Genomic DNA, 17,666 nt, shown 5'->3' with positions numbered 1-17,666 from the left:
TTACTTCTTTTTTTCTTCTTAGTTTTTTTTATAATTAGATATTTTCAATGTTTACATTTCAAATGTTACCCCCTTTCCTGATTTTCCCTCTGAAAACCCCTTATCACATCCCACTACCCCTGCTTTTATGAGGGTATTCCCCTACACACCCCACCTACCCACTCCTGCTTCCTTGTCCTGGCATTGCTCTATACATCGGGCATAGAACCTTCACAGGACCAAGGGCCTCTCCTCTCATTGATGTCCTACAATCTGGGGAGCAGCCCTCACATTCAGCATTACAAGATGACGCTGACATCCTGTGTTCTAAGTAGTAAACAAATAATCTGCGCATGTGCCACGGGTAATTCTTCACTCCATGTGCTCTGCCTCCCCGTGACTACAACTCGGCCAATGGGCTGCAGCCAATCAGGGAGTGACATGTCCTAGGTGGAGGATAATTCTCCTTAAAAGGGACGGGGTTTTGCCATTCTCTCTCTTGCTCCTGAAGAAGTAAGCAATAAAGCTTTTGCCGTAGAAGATTCCGGTTGTCCTGAGCGTGTTCTTGCCGGTGGAACAAAAGCTCGGGCAATAAGTGGTGCCGAGAAACCCGGGAACTACCATCACACCGGCGCAAGGAAGATCCCTCATTCCGGAACCAGAACTGCGGGTCACAGTCACGTTACAGCTTTACAAGGTATGTCTGGCCTTGAACTTTCTAACGAAATTCAAGACAGTCTATCAGAAGTAAAGCAGGGAACAGCTTTACAAGGTATGTCTGGCCTTGAACTTTCTCCAGTGTTAGGAGCCTTTTTGTTCCTTTTCACATGTTATCATGTGATTAAGGCAGGGCAGAGAATTCTGGACGAAATTCAAGACAGTCTATCAGAAGTAAAGCGGGGAGAGAGAGTAGGAGCAAAGAGGAAGCATGGTGCACCAATTAAGTATACAGGCCTTTCCATGGGTCTTGAACCCGAGGAAAAGTTAAGGTCAGGGAAAAATACCTGGGGAGAGATTGGAAGGAAAGAGGAGAAAAATGAGAGAGAAAAGTACCAGCCAGATAAAATGCTAGCTAGTCAGTCAAGGAAAAAGCCAAAAGCAGCTGGCGAAGGCCAGCTTGCTGCTCGGCCTCCAGGCAGTTGGCTTCAAGGTCATAGTGCACCTCCGCCCTATGTGGAGCCCTCACCCTGCGTAATGCGTCAGCCCTGCGCAGAGAGGCAATGGACAGAGAGGCAATGTGCAGACTCGTTCATTCCCAGAGAGAAACAAAGAAAAATGCAACAGGCATTTCCGGTCTTTAAAGGAGCCAAGCAGTGGTGGCGCAAGCCATTAATCCCAGCACTTGGGAGACAGAGGCAGGCTCTTGCAGCCTACAAGGTCTTATTGTCCACCCTGGAGTTGTAGATCAGGATTATAAAGGGGAACTTCAGGTTCTCTGTTCTTGTCCTCAAGTTGTCTTTTCTATATCACAAGGGGACAGAATAGCTCAACTAATAATTTTGCCAAGCCTACATGCCTGTTTTCCTTCCTCTGGTATTCCTTGAGCTGCCAGAGGGATTGGTTCTACTGGAAATGATTCTGATTACTTAATAATGCCTTTAGATTGTTGTCAAATTTTATCTACTCCTCATGTAGGGGTAAACCCCCGTGGCGTCAGGCCATTACAGGTCTGACAAATGGATGTCACGCATATTTCCTCCTTTGGGAGAAATCAATATTTACATGTCTCTATTTTACACCTGCTCTGGCATCATGTTTGCCTCTCCTTTAACTGGAGAAAAAGCCTCGCATGTGATTCAACATTGCCTTGAGGCATGGAGTGCTTGGGTGAAACCCACACTCCTTAAGACTGATAATGGACCAGCTTATACATCTCAAAAATTCCAGCAGTTCTGCCGTCAGATGGACGTGACCCACCTGACTGGACTTCCATACAACCCTCAAGGACAGGGTATTGTTGAGTGTGTGCATCGCACCCTCAAATCCTATCTAATAAAACAGAAAGGGGGCGTCGAGGCTCTACCCCGAGTACCAAGAGTGTCTGTGTCTATGGCACTCTTTACACTCAATTTTTTAAATCTTGATGTTCATGGCCATACTGCGGCTGAACGTCATTGTTCACAGCCAGATAGGCCCAATGAGATGGTTAAATGGAAAGATGTTTTATGTAACAAATGGAAAGGTCCGGATCCTATTTTGATAAGATCCAGGGGAGCTGTTTGTGTTTTTCCACAGAATGAAGACAACCCATTTTGGATACCAGAAAGACTCACCCGAAAAATCCAGACTGACCAAGAGAATACTGATGTCCCTCGTCTTGGTGATGTCCAGGGCGACAATAACAAAGAGAGAGCAGCGTTGGGGGATAATGTCGACATTTCCACTCCCAATGCCGGTGATGTATAATGCTCAAGTATTCCCCCGCCTTTTTTACCACTAACAAGGAACTGGGTTTGGCCTTGTTCAGACAGCCTTGGCTCTGTCTGGACAGGTCCAGACGACTGACACCATTAACACATTGTCAGCCTCGGTGACCACAGCCATGGATAAACAGGCCTCAGCTAATGTCAAGATACAGGGAAGTCTCATGCTAGTTAATCAACGCATAGATCTTGTCCAGGAACAACTAGATGTATTATGGCAAATAGCTCAGCTGGGATGTGAACAAAGTTTCCGGGATTGTCCGTTACTTCCATTCAGTATGAGAAATTTACTAGGGCAGCTAATTTGTCAAAAAAAGTCTTTCTCAGTATATGTTACAGAATTGGACGGCTGAATTTGAACAGACCCTTCGGGAATTGAGACTTGCCATCATTCAGGTCAACTCCACGCGCTTGGACCTGTCCCTGACCAAAGGATTACCCAATTGGATCTACTCAGCATTTTCCTTCTTTAAAGAATGGGTGGGGGTGGGATTATTGGGAGATACACTTTGCTGTGGATTAGTGTTGCTTCTCTGGTTGGTCTGTAAGCTTAAGGCCCAAACTAGGAGAGACAGGTGGTTATTGCCTAGGCACTTGCAGCACTAGAACATGGTGCTTCCCCTGATATATGGTTATCTATGCTTAAGCAATAGGTCGCTGGCCATTCAGCTCTTGGCTCTTGCACCCCACGAGGCTAGTCTCATTGCACGGGATAGAGTGAATGTGCTTCAGCAGCCTGAGAGAGTTGCACGGCTAAGCACTGCAGTAGAAGGGCTCTGCGGCATGTATGAGCCTATTCTAGGGAGACATGTCATCTTTCAAGAAGGTTGAGTGTTCAAGTGTCCTTCCCCCTGGAAAAACAACACGGGACCAGACCAGGACCCCTCTGGGTGATGAACATGGGAGGAGGTTTTGTGTACGGCTCCTTTACCTGCACACTGGGGATTTGACCTCTATCTCCACTCTCATTAGAATGGGTGGCCTATTGCTCCTAAATAAAAGAAAAGGGGGAGATGTGGGGAGCTGCCCTCACATTCGCCATTACAAGATGGCGCTGACATCCTGTGTTCTAAGTAGTAAACAAATAATCTGCGCATGTGCCACGGGAAGTTCTTCACTCCATGTGCTCTGCCTTCCCCGTGACGACAACTCGGCCAATGGGCTGCAGCCAATCAGGGAGCGACACGTCCTAGGCGGAGGATAATTCTCCTTAAAAGGGACGGGTTTTGCCATTCTCTCTCTTGCTCCTGAAGAAGTAAGCAATAAAGCTTTTGCCACAGAAGATTCTGGTTTGTTGCGTCTTTCTTGCTGGTGGAACAAAAGCTCGGGCAATACCACAAGTCTATCCTCTGCTACATATGTGGTTGGAGCCATGGGTCTTTCCATGTGTATTCTTTGGTTGGTGAGTTAGTACCTGGGAGCTCTGGAGCATCTAGTTGGTTGATATTGTTGTTCTTCCTATGGGGATGTAAACCCCTTCAGGTACTTCAGTCCTTTCTCTAACTCCTCCTTTGGGGACCCTCTGCTCAATCCAATGGTTGACTGAGAGCATCTACCTCTGTATTTGTCAGGCATTGGCAGATCCTCTCAGTAGACAGCTATATCAGGTTCCTGTCAGCAAACAGTTGTTGGCATCCACAATAGTGTCTAACTTTGGTAATTATATATGGGATGGATGCCTAGGTCGGGCAGTCTCTGAATGGCCTTTCCTTCAGTCTCTGCTCCACACTCCATCTCCATATTTGCTCCTGTGAATATTTTGCTTCCATTTCTAAGAAGGACCAAGTACCCACACTTGGTCTTTATTCTTCTTGAGTTTCATGTGGCCTGTGGATGGTATCTTCCATATTCTGAGCTTTTGGGCTAATATCTACTTATCAGTGAGTGCATACCATGTGTTTTCTTTTGTGACTGAGTTACCTCATTCATGATGGTATTTTCTAGTTCCATCCATTTGCCTAAGAGTTTCATGAATTCTTCCATTTTAGTACCTGAGTAGTACTCCATTGAGTAAATATACCACATTTTCTGTATCCATTCCTCTGTTGATAAGGACATTTGGGTTCTTTCTAGCTTCTTGTTATTATAGGTAAGGTTGCTGTGAAAATAGTGGAGCATGTGTGTCCTTGTTCTCTAACCAAGAAAGTGAAAGATCTGTATGATAAGAGCTTCAAATCTCTGAAGAAAGAAACCAAAGATCTCAGAAGATGGAAAGATCTCCCATGCTCGTGGATTGGCAGGATTAATATAGTAAAAATGACCATTTTGTTGAAAGCAATCTGCAAAATTCAATGCAATCCTCATCAACATTCTTCATATAGTTAGAAAAAGCAATTCTCAAATTCATCTGCAATAACAAAAAACCCAGGATAGCAAAAACTATTCTCAACAATAAAAGCACTTCTGAGGAAATCACCATCCCTGACCTCAAGCTATATTATGGAGCAGTAGTGATAAAAACTGCATGGTATTTTTACAGAGATAGGCAGGTAGATCAATGGAACAGAATCGAAGACCCAGAAATGAACCCACACATCTATGGTCACTTGATCTTTGGCAAAGGAGCTAAAACCATCTAGTGGAGAAAAGACAGCATTTTCAACAAATGGTGCTGGTTCAATTGGAGGTCAGCATATAGAACAATGCAAATTTATCTATTCTTGTCTCCTTGTACAAAACTCAAGTCCAAGTAGATCAATGATCTCCATATAAAACTGGATACAATGAATCTAATAGAAGAGAAATTGGGAAAGAGCCTTGAAATCATTGGCACAGGGAGAAATTTCCTAAACAGAATTCCAATGATTCATGCTCTAAGATCAAGAATTGATAAATGGGACCTCATGAAACTGGAAAGCTTCTGTAAGGCAAAGGACATAGTCAATAAGACAAATTGGCAACCTACAGGTTGGAAAAAAAATCTTCACTAACCCTACATCTGATAGAGGCCTAATATACAAAGTATATAAAGAACTCAAAAAGGTAATTACCATAAAACCAAACGACCCAGTCAAAAGTGGGGTATAGAACTAAACCGAGATTTCACAACTGAGGAATCTAGAATGGCTGAGAAGCACCTGCAAAAATGTTCAACATCCTGAGTCATCAGGAAAAACAAATCCAAACATCCCTGAGATTCCACTTCACACCAGTCAGAATGGCTAAGATCAAAACCTCAGGTAACAGCAGATGCTGGTGAGGAAGTGAAGAAAGAGGAACACTCCTCCATTGTTGGCAGGATTGCAAGCTTGTACAACCACTCTGGAAAACATTCTCGTGGTTCTTCAGAAAAATGGACATAGTATTACCTGAGGAGCCAGCTATACCATTCCTAGGCATATACCAAAAAGGCACTCCAGTATTTATTTCTAACTGAGCCTGAGCGTTCCTAACTTCATTTTTAATCTCACTTGTGCTCTCTGTCTCTCTCTCTGTCTCTGTCTCTGTCTCTCTGTCTGTCTCTCGGTATGTGTGTGTGGGAGTGCCTCCTGTGAAGTTCCAAAAGCATCTTGGAGTATCTTTCTCTAATTATTAGTACTCCATTTTGAGACAGGTTTTCTCTTGGAACCTGAAGCTCACTGATTGCAATTTTTTTTTTTAAGCAATAAGGAAGCACCAACAATTTTTCTATCTCCACTACTATACTGGGATTAAAGATGGTTACAACCATACCTGGATTTATATGTGGATGCTGATTATTTCAACTCAGTTATTCATGCATGTACAGCAAACATTTTACCAATTTATCCATCTGCCCAGACCCTAAGCTAATTTGTGTCAATTGCCTGTTTATAACAATTAAGGATCTCATCAAGATGATTTTTTATGCATACTGTGAGTCTTCTCTGATAAATCCACATCCACATTAATGCAAGTTTGCTCAAGAATATCTAATATTTTCATCCTCTCAAAATTTTTCTAGTTATAGCTTATTGACCAGCAAAACCCTTTTCCATATTTTTAGGTCCTTGTGACAGCAACACCCTACACAAGTGACAGAATCTGTGTTTGTCTTCTGTGAAGACATATTACCAAAAAATAGCAGCTTGAAGCAACACAGATTTATTGTGTTGTAGTGCTACTGTGCAGGAGAGCAAAATCAGTTGCACTGGGCCAAAATCAAGGTGTGAGCAGTGACACGCTTTCTCAGGAGGCTGAAGGTGATTCAATTTCCATGCATTTGCCAGCTTCTGGAGGTGACATGGATTGTGGCTCTGTCTTTCTTTTTAAAATCAGTAAAATGACATTTTTTTCTTCTCTTTTCTAACTTCTGTTCCTTCCAATGCATTTTTGTCTTCTTTTCTGAGCTTCCTCCCTTCCAAAGGTCATGCTAAATTGTGAATTCAGCTATTTGATTTTTCTATTTATTCACATATTCTAGCTTCATTAAGGGAAGAAGTTATGCCTTGATTATTTCATTTGGTCCTGGAAACTTAATAAAAAAAAAAACTATACTCATGTGGTTGGCATAGATTCAGAAAGAAAATAAATGAACTGTGATTTTCCTGGTGTTGTTTTTGCATAATAATTAAAAAACTAGTTTACATATGATGAATAGAAATTATAGGGGCAAATATGTTAACAATCTAAATTACTATTTTTACTGAAAAATACTTAGTTTACCTTAACATCACATACATGCTTTGTCCATATCAGACAGTATGCTTTATGGTAGTAAGATGACCCTAAACTTAGAGTGGAGTTTTAGTCATCAGAAGCTAAAAGAGCTCCCCAAACCCTACCTGACCATACATTGTAGCTTAGAAACACAATGCTGTATAGAATTGTAGATTGCTTGCTTGTCTGTTGTCTGTTTCCTTAATGATTGTACATTTCACTGAACATTAACATTACCAATGCCAAGCAGAATCCAATGATCATATGCTTGTGCATAGCTCTACACAGGAAAAGATCTAACTTTACACTCTTAGTTTCTTTATGTGTGTGTGGCTCTGTGCTTATATCTCTGCATGCATGGTGTGTGTGTGTGTGTGTGTGTGTGTGTGTGTGTGTGTGTGTATGTGTGTGTAATTTTTTCAGGTGTATGTGGATGTGTATATTGAGACCAGATGTTAATTTCAGATATTTTTCTCAATTGCTCTCAATCATTTTTTGAGATAAATTTTTTTTACTGAACCTGAAACTCACTAGCTCATTCAGATTAACTTATCAGCAGCCTCCCTGGATCCTTGTCTGGTCACTGGGACACACTTGTGCACTTCCACTTGCAGCTTTTTAGGAAGGAATTGAAGTTCAGAAGTTGGGTCTTTATTCTTGTGCCTCAAAGATTTTACTGCCTAAGTCCAGGCCCTTAAATATGATTTCTTTTCCTCTTATGCTAAAATATAAAATAAATTTTAAAAAAAGCTGAATCAAACCATTGGGGGTTATGATCTATATTTCATTTAAAGTGAGGTGCCCAGAAGAAGTTACTATTTCCTTTTCTTTAGGTCTCATGGAGGTAGTTCATACAGAGTGTTTTTAGTGAGGTCACTTTAGGATCAATTGCTGATCTTGATATTGCTGAATACAAAACACTAACCTCAAAAATAATGAAGGCATTTCCATCTAGGAAATGAAATGAAAGTTCATTTCATATTAATGGGCCAGAACAATGTTTTTCAAAAATTTACCTCCCGTAAAAATATGTAAATGTTTTTGGTTAATTGTGCCCTTTTGGGGTCCTTGAACACACTGTTCTGAAGACATGAGCTTCTTAAAAGAAAAAAGGAAAGGAAAGACATAGAGGACAGTTTACAAAGGCTAAGATATGCTTTTCAAAGCCGATGAGAACACAGAAGAAGGAAGGCTTCAAGTGTGGTCATTGCGTTTTAGACAAGATCAAGTCTTGAGAAACAATATATGTTTCCCATATTTTTATGTTTACATCAAAGAGGTATTAAGAGTGTTAGATCTCATAGCTCAAAATAACTCAATATTTCCCCTTCTTCTGGCATAAGAGCTTATTTAAAAAAAAAAAAAAAGAATCTTCATCCACTTCTTCAGAAGTATTACTAGGTAGGACCTATTTGCTATTGAAATTACAAATGCCAAGTTTCCTAATTCAGTTATTCTTTTTCATCTAGGGTAAAATAAATAGAAAACATCAGTATTGATGGGAAAATGTTTTGGCAGACATTTCATTTTTGTCTCTCTGTCAGCATTTTAATATCATTCAGACTGAGTTCAAGAGGGTCACTTTTTAATAAATGTAGAAACATGTGAAGGCTTTTATAAAGAAAACTAAGCCAGGCTGCCTTTTGTCAGTGTGCTTACATGGTTCAGAGCAGTATTTCCTCAGCTGTCCACATCACAATATATCCCTTTATTGTTCTAAGACCCAGTTTCACATCATGCTAATGGACCCAGCTTATTTCACACCATGTAATACCGCACATTATAGAAGTGCTTGTTTACAGAGGCATCGCCTTAAAATAGAGCAGTGAGGAAAGACAGTACAAAAGACCAGCTCTATTCCCTAACGTCATTAGTGGGAGATTTATTGCCACTGGAAGCAGTGTGCTGCTGACAACAGCTTTGGCCAAGCCTCATCTGTTTATTCTAATGTTTAAGGAGCAGGGCATGTGACAGGGAACAAGAATGTGCCCTTTGATTTGCAGCTATTACCTGACTTCACAGACAATGGTTAGGTGCATAAATAAAAGGAGGCCATTACAAAAGTACAGGGGCTGGACTCAATTTCAAAATCCAAAGCCCAGATTAAGCAGTCTGTAAGATTACTGAGCCAACAAACATAGGCACCGTTTTAACACTCAATATTGTCTCGATTTCTCATTCTCAAATAAAATTGCTTCAGAACACTCACAGATAGCTTTAAATGTCACTTTCATGTAAAATTCCTTCTCTATTTAATGAAAATCATATCAGATAACTCCTCCTCCCTCAAGCACATTTCCCTGTCTTTTAAAGTCATTTATCGGTGTATGATATCACAGTAGATTTAGGAATCACCTTACCAGCAAAGATGGATATTGAGGCTATTTTTTTTTTTTAGCTATAAAAGGCTGTTGAATGAATGTTGGCAGAGATCAAAGACAGACCTTTTGAAGGGTAAGTTTAGTATATTTAGTTTTGAGTGCTTTAAGACAAATGAGGTGTCATGGAGACATCTTAAAATTCTAAGTACAGCATAGACTAGAAATGGTTTCTAATCCAGAGAACCAACCTTCACAAAAGCAAGCACTTGTTATTGCCAATCAACTGGAATTCACCAATACCTGCTCATGCATCATCAGAGGAGAGTACAATAGAAATAGTACAAATACTATATTGGTAAAAATAGTCTCCTCTATGCTGTGCATGTTGGGGACCAGCCGTGGGTCATCCTGTTTTCTTCCCATTTCAGCCACCACTGCACTCCATGCTGAAAGGATGAAGAGGAGTCAATAATGAATGGGGTCTTCAGGTCCCACTGGGGGTGAATGCAGGAGACAGAGTGGGAGTGGGGATCTTAATGTTACAACTCTCTTAGACAAAGCCTTCTCTTCCCACAATCTTCAGTGAAACAGCTCTCTTAGCCAATCTTAGCTTGTGTGCATACCTCTATTTGGGGTAAGCTTGTACTCATAAACTTTATTTGGTGTGGAAAAGTGCTATATATGAGCTTTGGAAAGTGGGAAGGAGTTTTCAGGGAGAATGAAATTTTTAGCTGCTGTTTAAAGTACTGTGAATACCTTGTTTGTATGAAGAGGCATTTCAGGAACACCAGGTACTTCCTGGGTGGATTCTTACCAGGGAAAAGAGAAAGTTGAACTTGTAGGTCTGCCAAGGACTGCTCACTCTTTCTCATGTTGAGGGTAGTGGGGGGTCAGGCTCCCTAGACAAGGTCAGAGAAAGAAAAGTGCTGCTGCTGGTAAAGAGAATCCGCTATTTTGCTATGAGCTCAGAGAAGCTATCGAGTAATGGTAGACTGTGACCTTAATTAGCAGGGTTTCCCCACACCCATCTAATCATTTTGTTTCCTGTGCAATTATTTGCACTCTGAGAATAACTGGTGTACATTTTAAAGCAGAAATAATGGCAACAGGAATATCTTATCATTTTAACTGAAAAAATTAAAGTGATAAAAAGTTCAGTTTGAAATAGTTCCTTTTTCTTTTTCGATAACCACATGAACCAAATTTTTACTTATTAATCGTTTTTACCAGTTTATGAGTCAGACTATGGATGGGATGTATGGAATGGTCAATATTGCCACCCTGTCAAGGTCACTTATCTGATATGAAGCATCAAAACACAAAAATGGAAATTTAACCCATACTAAGGAGGACAGCAGAGAGACTTCAGTTCATCCCATAAAGGTTGAAAAAATGCAGGCCTTAGAAGATGTATTATCTGTGTCTTATTAAAGAGAATACGGCAATTTTCAAAACAGAGAAAATGCCTAGATGATACTACAGTAGTTCTCTCTCGGCCACAAGATATATTTCTAAAATGGCCAGTGAGCTCATGATCACAGTGGTAGCATCCATAAAATATATATAGTGCATTTTTATATGCTCATGAAATATATGTATATAATCATATGCATGCATATGAGTAAGATTAATTGTATACATGGTATAGTAAAAGATTTGTAAGACCCCAACCCTCAGTCTGTGGTACTTACTTCTAGATCTTCCCTGAGTGAGACCCCAAGACGCAGATAGATGTACAAACAAGAGGGTTATTTTCTGGTGCATCAGATCAACCTTCCATTAGTCCCTCAGGTGAGTGGCTAGAAGTCAACCTGGAATGACTATTACAAGCAGTTCTTATACATTTTTAGGGGAACAGGTCATTACATCAGCAAAGTTGCAGTTTAAACTTATTGGCTAAGCATATTGTCCTTTAAATCTGTTGGCTAGCAAGCATGGGCAGATCATGACATGCATTTGGACTCTACCTGGGACTTTCCAGAGGGTCAGGTGACTATCAGTAAGTGCATTCTATGGTTTTCTTGAGAATTTTTTACTCAAGAATGTTCCAATGGTTGGAGACTGGAACTTGGCCTAGCCTGGAGCCCAGGTGTGAGGGGGAACTGTAAGGAGGGTATGGGACCGGAAGAAGCCCTTAGGGTCCTTCAGATTAAGCATAACTAATAATAATATAACAATACTAATGAACTGTAATAAAAAAATTTGTGACCATTTTCTTTCATTCCTTTTCTTCTTCTTTTTTCTCTCTTGCTTCCCTCAAAATGTCTTGCTGTGCTATTTTCTCTCTTCTATCTGACCTTTGGCAATGGAAGCATGAAGAACAAAGCTGTAGAAGAGATACAGGCATACTATTACACATTATAACCTAGAAAAACATGATCCCTTATGAGGAGTGGTCAAAATTCCTGGCAGGTGGGGATCTGGCATGGTTCTGCATCAGTCTATAGTATGCAGTTTTGACTTATGTTAATACTATCTGAAGAATCTGAGTCACACAGTAAGCTAATATGAAATAGTGTACACATTTATTTCCCATGATCTATAGTTGGTAAATAAGAGGAATTAAGAAGCCATTTATGTTTAATTTCTGCTTTAGATCATGTAAGCAGCATCAATATATCTATCAGTCATTGTCTGTCTTGAACTTAAGCAAACCTCAAGTTTTTCTCTCATTTTGCAGATGGAATTGTTTCTTTAAAAGGTTAAATCACAATATAGCAAAGTCAGAATCCGAAAATGGACTGATAAGAAAATCAAGATACTCTGGATTAGAAATACAAAAGCTGGATTGGGGTGTTTAAGGCTAAATTCAGCACCTGAACATACAATGTTTGTTACTGTGGACAATCACTTTATATCTTTCTAATTGCTTCTTGTTCCCTTCATAAAAATAACAGAATCTACACTTAGCATACTGAATATATATGTATATTGTTTATCGCTTAGTGAATATCATGTTTATGTGCATGCCTGCATCACAATCATTATGAAAGAATATTGACATAGATAGGATATCAAAATATTTTCTATAAGAAAATAAGATCCAAATATTACTATAACCTACAAGTTGAAAATTACAATGCTAAAAACTTTACTTTGTGTGTTTTCATGATCTGCACAAACTTGACAACTCTGTATTAGAATATTGTATTTTAAGAAGAAACTTATAATAGCCCGCTCATGTTGCATTCTTTATACCAGGGAACAGGGGAAGACCAAACAACGCAGGTGACCCCACTTCAACCTGTAAAGTTTTTGCTGCCATCCTGCTAGACTTTTAATAGTGAGAGAATGTTAAGCCTGAAGGGATCATATTCAGATGCAGAAAAGTTTGCAGAAATGGAGTTACAAAGAAATGTGGAACAGGGAATAAGAAAGGAAAAGACAGCCAATGGCAGTTTGCCAGAGAGGAGATATCATATTTAATATTATATTCAAAAAAATCTAAAAAGAATCAGGAAAGCTCAGGTTCATGATTGTCACCAGAAAGCCTCACACCAAAAACTTGAGGTAGATTCATCAGTATATTTCATGGACAGCCTGAGTTATATATTGAGGCTCTGTCTAAAAACAGAAAGGAAAGATTTATTTTAGGTTTCTTGGAGCTTAAACGAAGTAATGTGAGACCAAAGAGAAAGAAGAGGTGCATAGCAGGCAGACTTAGGAAAGTTCATGAATTCCTTTGGCTTTATGTGTTTATGTTTCCTTTAGGGAGAGTCATTTAACTTTTTTAAGCTGGTGAATGGTACAGTAAGATTTAAGTTTCTAATAGCTCACCCTGACTGTATTTGTGGAATGGGTTAGCCTTGATGAGGAACTTAGTTTGAAAGCAATGCTGGAAATAAAGACACTGGCAAGGAAACTGAAGGAAAAAGTGACATTCTAAGTGAAGTCTTAAATTTTTAAAATTTTATTTATTTATTTATTTATTTATTTATTTATTATTTATTTATTACATTCCAAAGGGTATACTCCCTGTGTTCTTCATATTCATAGGCACTGTGCTGGTGCCTTAATACAATGGCAATCTTATCCCAACCAGGGGTATGTCTCAACAAAATACTGCCACTTCAAAATGGTTTCTCCATTCTCCTCAGCTTTTCTGTTACTTATTTAAGGTGACATTACTCTCAGTCTGTGAGTATGCTGGCATTTTATCACAGATGTACTGAGAGCAATCCCCAATACAGACACTTTCTCCCTAATACTAGAAAGTAAAATTCATAAAATTATGCCCAATAAGGAAAATTGCACGACCAAAGGGTGTTCTTTTTGAATCTCGCAATTGCATTTGCATGTGTTTGCAAGGTTACATAGAAACACAAGTATGCTCTCTTATTTTTATGTATGTGTATGCTTGCATGGGTCATGCTTCAATGTATTCGCCAGAAGACAGAGGTCCACTTCTTCTTCCTCATTTTGTAAATCTTTCCACTCTTTTTTGACAGAGAGTCTTCAGAACATTGAGCCAATGTGTTAGTTACATTGAATATCCAGCATTCCTCAAGACCAATCTGTCTCTGGCCCAGCGGTGCTGGATTTCCAAGTGCCCTCTGCTACACTTGGCTTTTTACATGAGTGTGTTTGAGATCGAAACTCAGGTCACTGTGGTTTCTTAACGAACACTTTAGAAGGAGTACTACTCAGCTATTTAAAAAAATGAATTTATGAAATTCCTAGGCAAATAGATGGACCTGGAGGGCATCATCCTGAGTGAGGTAACCCAACCACAAAAGAACTCACACAATATGTACTCACTGATAAGTGGATATTAGCCCAGAAACTTAGAATACCCAAGATATAATATACAATTTGCAAAACACATGAAACTAAAGAACTCAAAAAGACCAAAGTGTGGACACTGTGCCCCTTCTTAGAATTGGGAACAAAACACCCAAGGAAGGAGTTACAGAGACAAAGTTTGGAGCTGAGACAAAAGGATGGACCATCTAGAAACTGCCATATCTGGGTATCCATCTCATAATCAGCTTCCAAACGCTGACACCATTGCATACACTAGCAAGATTTTGCTGAAAGGACCCAGATACAGCTCTCTCTTGTGAGACTATGCCGGGGCCTAGCAAACACAGAAATGGATGCTCACAGTCAGCTATTGGATGGGTCACTGGGCCCCCAGTACAGGAGCTAGAGAAAGTAACCAAGGAGCTAAAGGGATCTGCAACCCTATAGGTGGAACAACAATATGAACTAACCAGTACCTCCCGGAGTTCGTGTCTCTAGCTGCATATATATCAGAAGATGGCCTAGTTGGCCATCAGTGGAAAGAGAGGCCCATTGGTCATGCAAACTTTATATGCCTCAGTACAGGGGAACGCCAGGGCCAAGAAGTGGGAGGGGGAGTATGGGGGAGTTGTTGGGGGATCGTGTGGGGGACTTTTGGGATAGCATTGGAAATGTAAATGAAATAAATACCTAATTAAAAAAAAAAAAAGAAAAGAAGCTATCTCCTTCCTATTACTATGACAATTTTAATGAAGGGTATTCATCACAAAGTGCTGATTCTTGAACTGTCTAAATAATGGACTATATTGAACAGAGTTGAACCAATCATTTTATAGATGGTGTGTCAAAAGTATACTTTTATTTCATTATAAGCTTAATGTCAAAATTATATCTATGTGTTTCACGGTATGCTTCAATAACTTTTAAGTTTTATAGTTTTGTTAGATATTTGGTCATATTGTCCCAATAAAATCAAAATTCTACAAAAATCCCAAGACTCTTCCACAATCTGAAAGGCCATGTGTCAGGATGCTTTTCTTAGGTAGAACATTTATTCATTCTGATAGGAAATGTATGGACAAAGGGATTCAGTCCAAGTCCAGGTTGACGAAGTAACTTGACAGAGGTAGAAACAGTCATACACGTGTTCACTGTTTCTGATGAATATCCAACTATTAAATGTTTCTAAGTGCTATAGGTACTATCAATCACTCTGTTTCTCACTAAGTTACCCAGGTGCCAGATGATGTTATTCAATGAAATTGGACAGTCATGGCTCTGTCCTTGTATGGCTCACAATGTAATGTTGCATTTCCCAAATTAATTGGCAAAACAATTAAACAATTAGTGGAGAATTAAATTATTTGTCTATCACATAATCTATATTTCAAACATTGAAAACAGAATAAGAATCAAATGTGTTTAACACAATGTCAGGATATTATAATGCCTGCTCTAATTTGATTTGCTCTCTTGAAACAGAGATTCATTTAGCATAGGCTGGTGTTGAGCTTTCTATGTAACTGAAGAGGCTGTTGAAATTGAAATCTTTTGGCCCGATCTCTTGAATTCTGTGATTCAAAGCAAGTCACCTTGCACAATTTATATAGGTCTAGGGACCAGCATTAAGGCTTTATGCAAGCTAGGGAAGTGTTTTACAAACTGAGCTATATCCCCAGCTCAGAATAGTATAACACTTGGATTATTTGTTTTTTTATTATTTTATGGTGAAGAAAGTACACTGCACTGAACAGTTAAAACTTTCTTTCCCCAAATGATCTTAAAATTGTGGTAAAGCACTTGTCTGCATTTGTGAAATCATTGACAAAAATATATGATTCTGTCCTTAGGGGAACTCAAAGCTTGTAGAAGGAAAACAAAGAACATGGAAGGAGATAAATCATAATAAAGAGACAAATGAAGCAAGCAGTCAAAGCAAGGATAGAGGCAAGGTACTGGTGTGGCACAGATACAGGCTTAATTTCTGTGAGCAAGGAAGGGGTCAGATCTTTTGTTTTGCCTTTTGCTTTTTTTCCTTCACTTCCCCTCTAAAAATAACGCAGCTACCACTCTTATAAATCCTCTCAGTTTTGTCCTCTGAATATCTTTTTTTGCCCTAGCTATTGGAAGAAAGAAAACAAAACAAACATTCACTTTTTTGTGACACTACTTTCTCAGATCTCAACCTGCATTTCCTCAAGAAGAGTATGTGGTGATATTGTGCTGTAGAGGAATTTTAATCCAGCAACGTGTCTGCACTAGCAAGAGATCACATCAAAAGGCTAGGTCTGTGTGATCTAGCTGGAATGCGAACACACAACACACATATTTAATTCCTCTAGCCAGAATACAAACATCCCCTTAGTACACAATTTTCAGATAAAATTCATTTACAGAAGGAAGCAGCCATGTTTGAAAGTGATATCTAGTTGAGGGGCACTCACAGTGACAAATCAGAGAAAGATTTGAAAGAATCAGTCAGAGTTAGGATATGTCCAACTTTTGGGAGAACAGACAGGAAAGACTAAGATCAGTGCGGGGAGAGAGAGCCAATCAGGTGAAGGGCCATTGAGCTCAGGCAATGCAGTAGAGTTCAGTTGAGTTCCGTTCAGTTTAATTTGGTAGAGTTCAGTGTGTACAGTGGAGTTGGGTTCTTTTATTCCTGAGTTTGGACAGAGGTAGTTGAAGCCAGAGAATCAAAAGGATCCAGAAGATTAAAACAAAATTGCCAGAATTAGTTTGAGGCCTAGAGCCATTGGTGAGAAGCCAAGAGAAGCCAATTTGAATCAGTGAACTTGGAGAGGAGTTTAAACCAGAACACCTGAGTTGAAGCAGGCAGTCAGAGTTTAGGAAGAACTTTAGAGGTTGAGCTTATTCAGCAGTCAGTCTCAAGGATGAAATTTGCATCAGGCAAAAAAAAAAAAAAAAAAAAAAAAAACGTTACTTTTATAGTATCCTAGTATGCAACTCCGATGACCTACAGATGGAGTTTTACAAAGTGAATATCCTAACCATTCCTTGAGAGCATTCCCTGTCTAAAGTTACCCTTACTCCAAAGCAGGCAAGCTCAGAAACCATACCACACCATGCATTGGGTAATTCCTCACAAATTTCAGACTTTTAGTAGTTTCTAAGCTATCCGTGAAATAATTTGAATATGGTTGATCTAAAAACACAAGTGTAGACTATTTCTTCTGTACTAGCTTAAGAACTAGCTGAAAAGTTAAATGGTAAATGGTCATTTTTGAGTTCAAGAACTTTGCCTTCCTCATATACTCTATGCATTAATTGATTGATTGATTGATTGATTGATTAATTAAAACATATTCCCAACATCAGAAGATTTAAGTTTCAGTTAAAATTCATTGAATCTGTCACCCTCGCTGGCTATATAAATGCAAACAGGAGAGATTAAAAAGAGGTAGAGAAGGGGAACACATGATTGCTAGTAAAAGGAGACTTGTGAGTGATATACAAAGGCCCTGCAGTAGAAACTAGTGTCATGTAGAGCTTCAAACTGCCCAAGACTGCAAACATGAGAAAACTGAGCTAAGATGTTTGAGAATCAGTGACTCATCTGTGC

The sequence above is a fragment of the Mus musculus genome, chromosome 5, assembly GCF_000001635.26.
Source record: "Mus musculus strain C57BL/6J chromosome 5, GRCm38.p6 C57BL/6J".
Classification (NCBI taxonomy): domain Eukaryota; kingdom Metazoa; phylum Chordata; class Mammalia; order Rodentia; family Muridae; genus Mus; species Mus musculus.
This window is presented reverse-complemented; position numbering follows the sequence as displayed.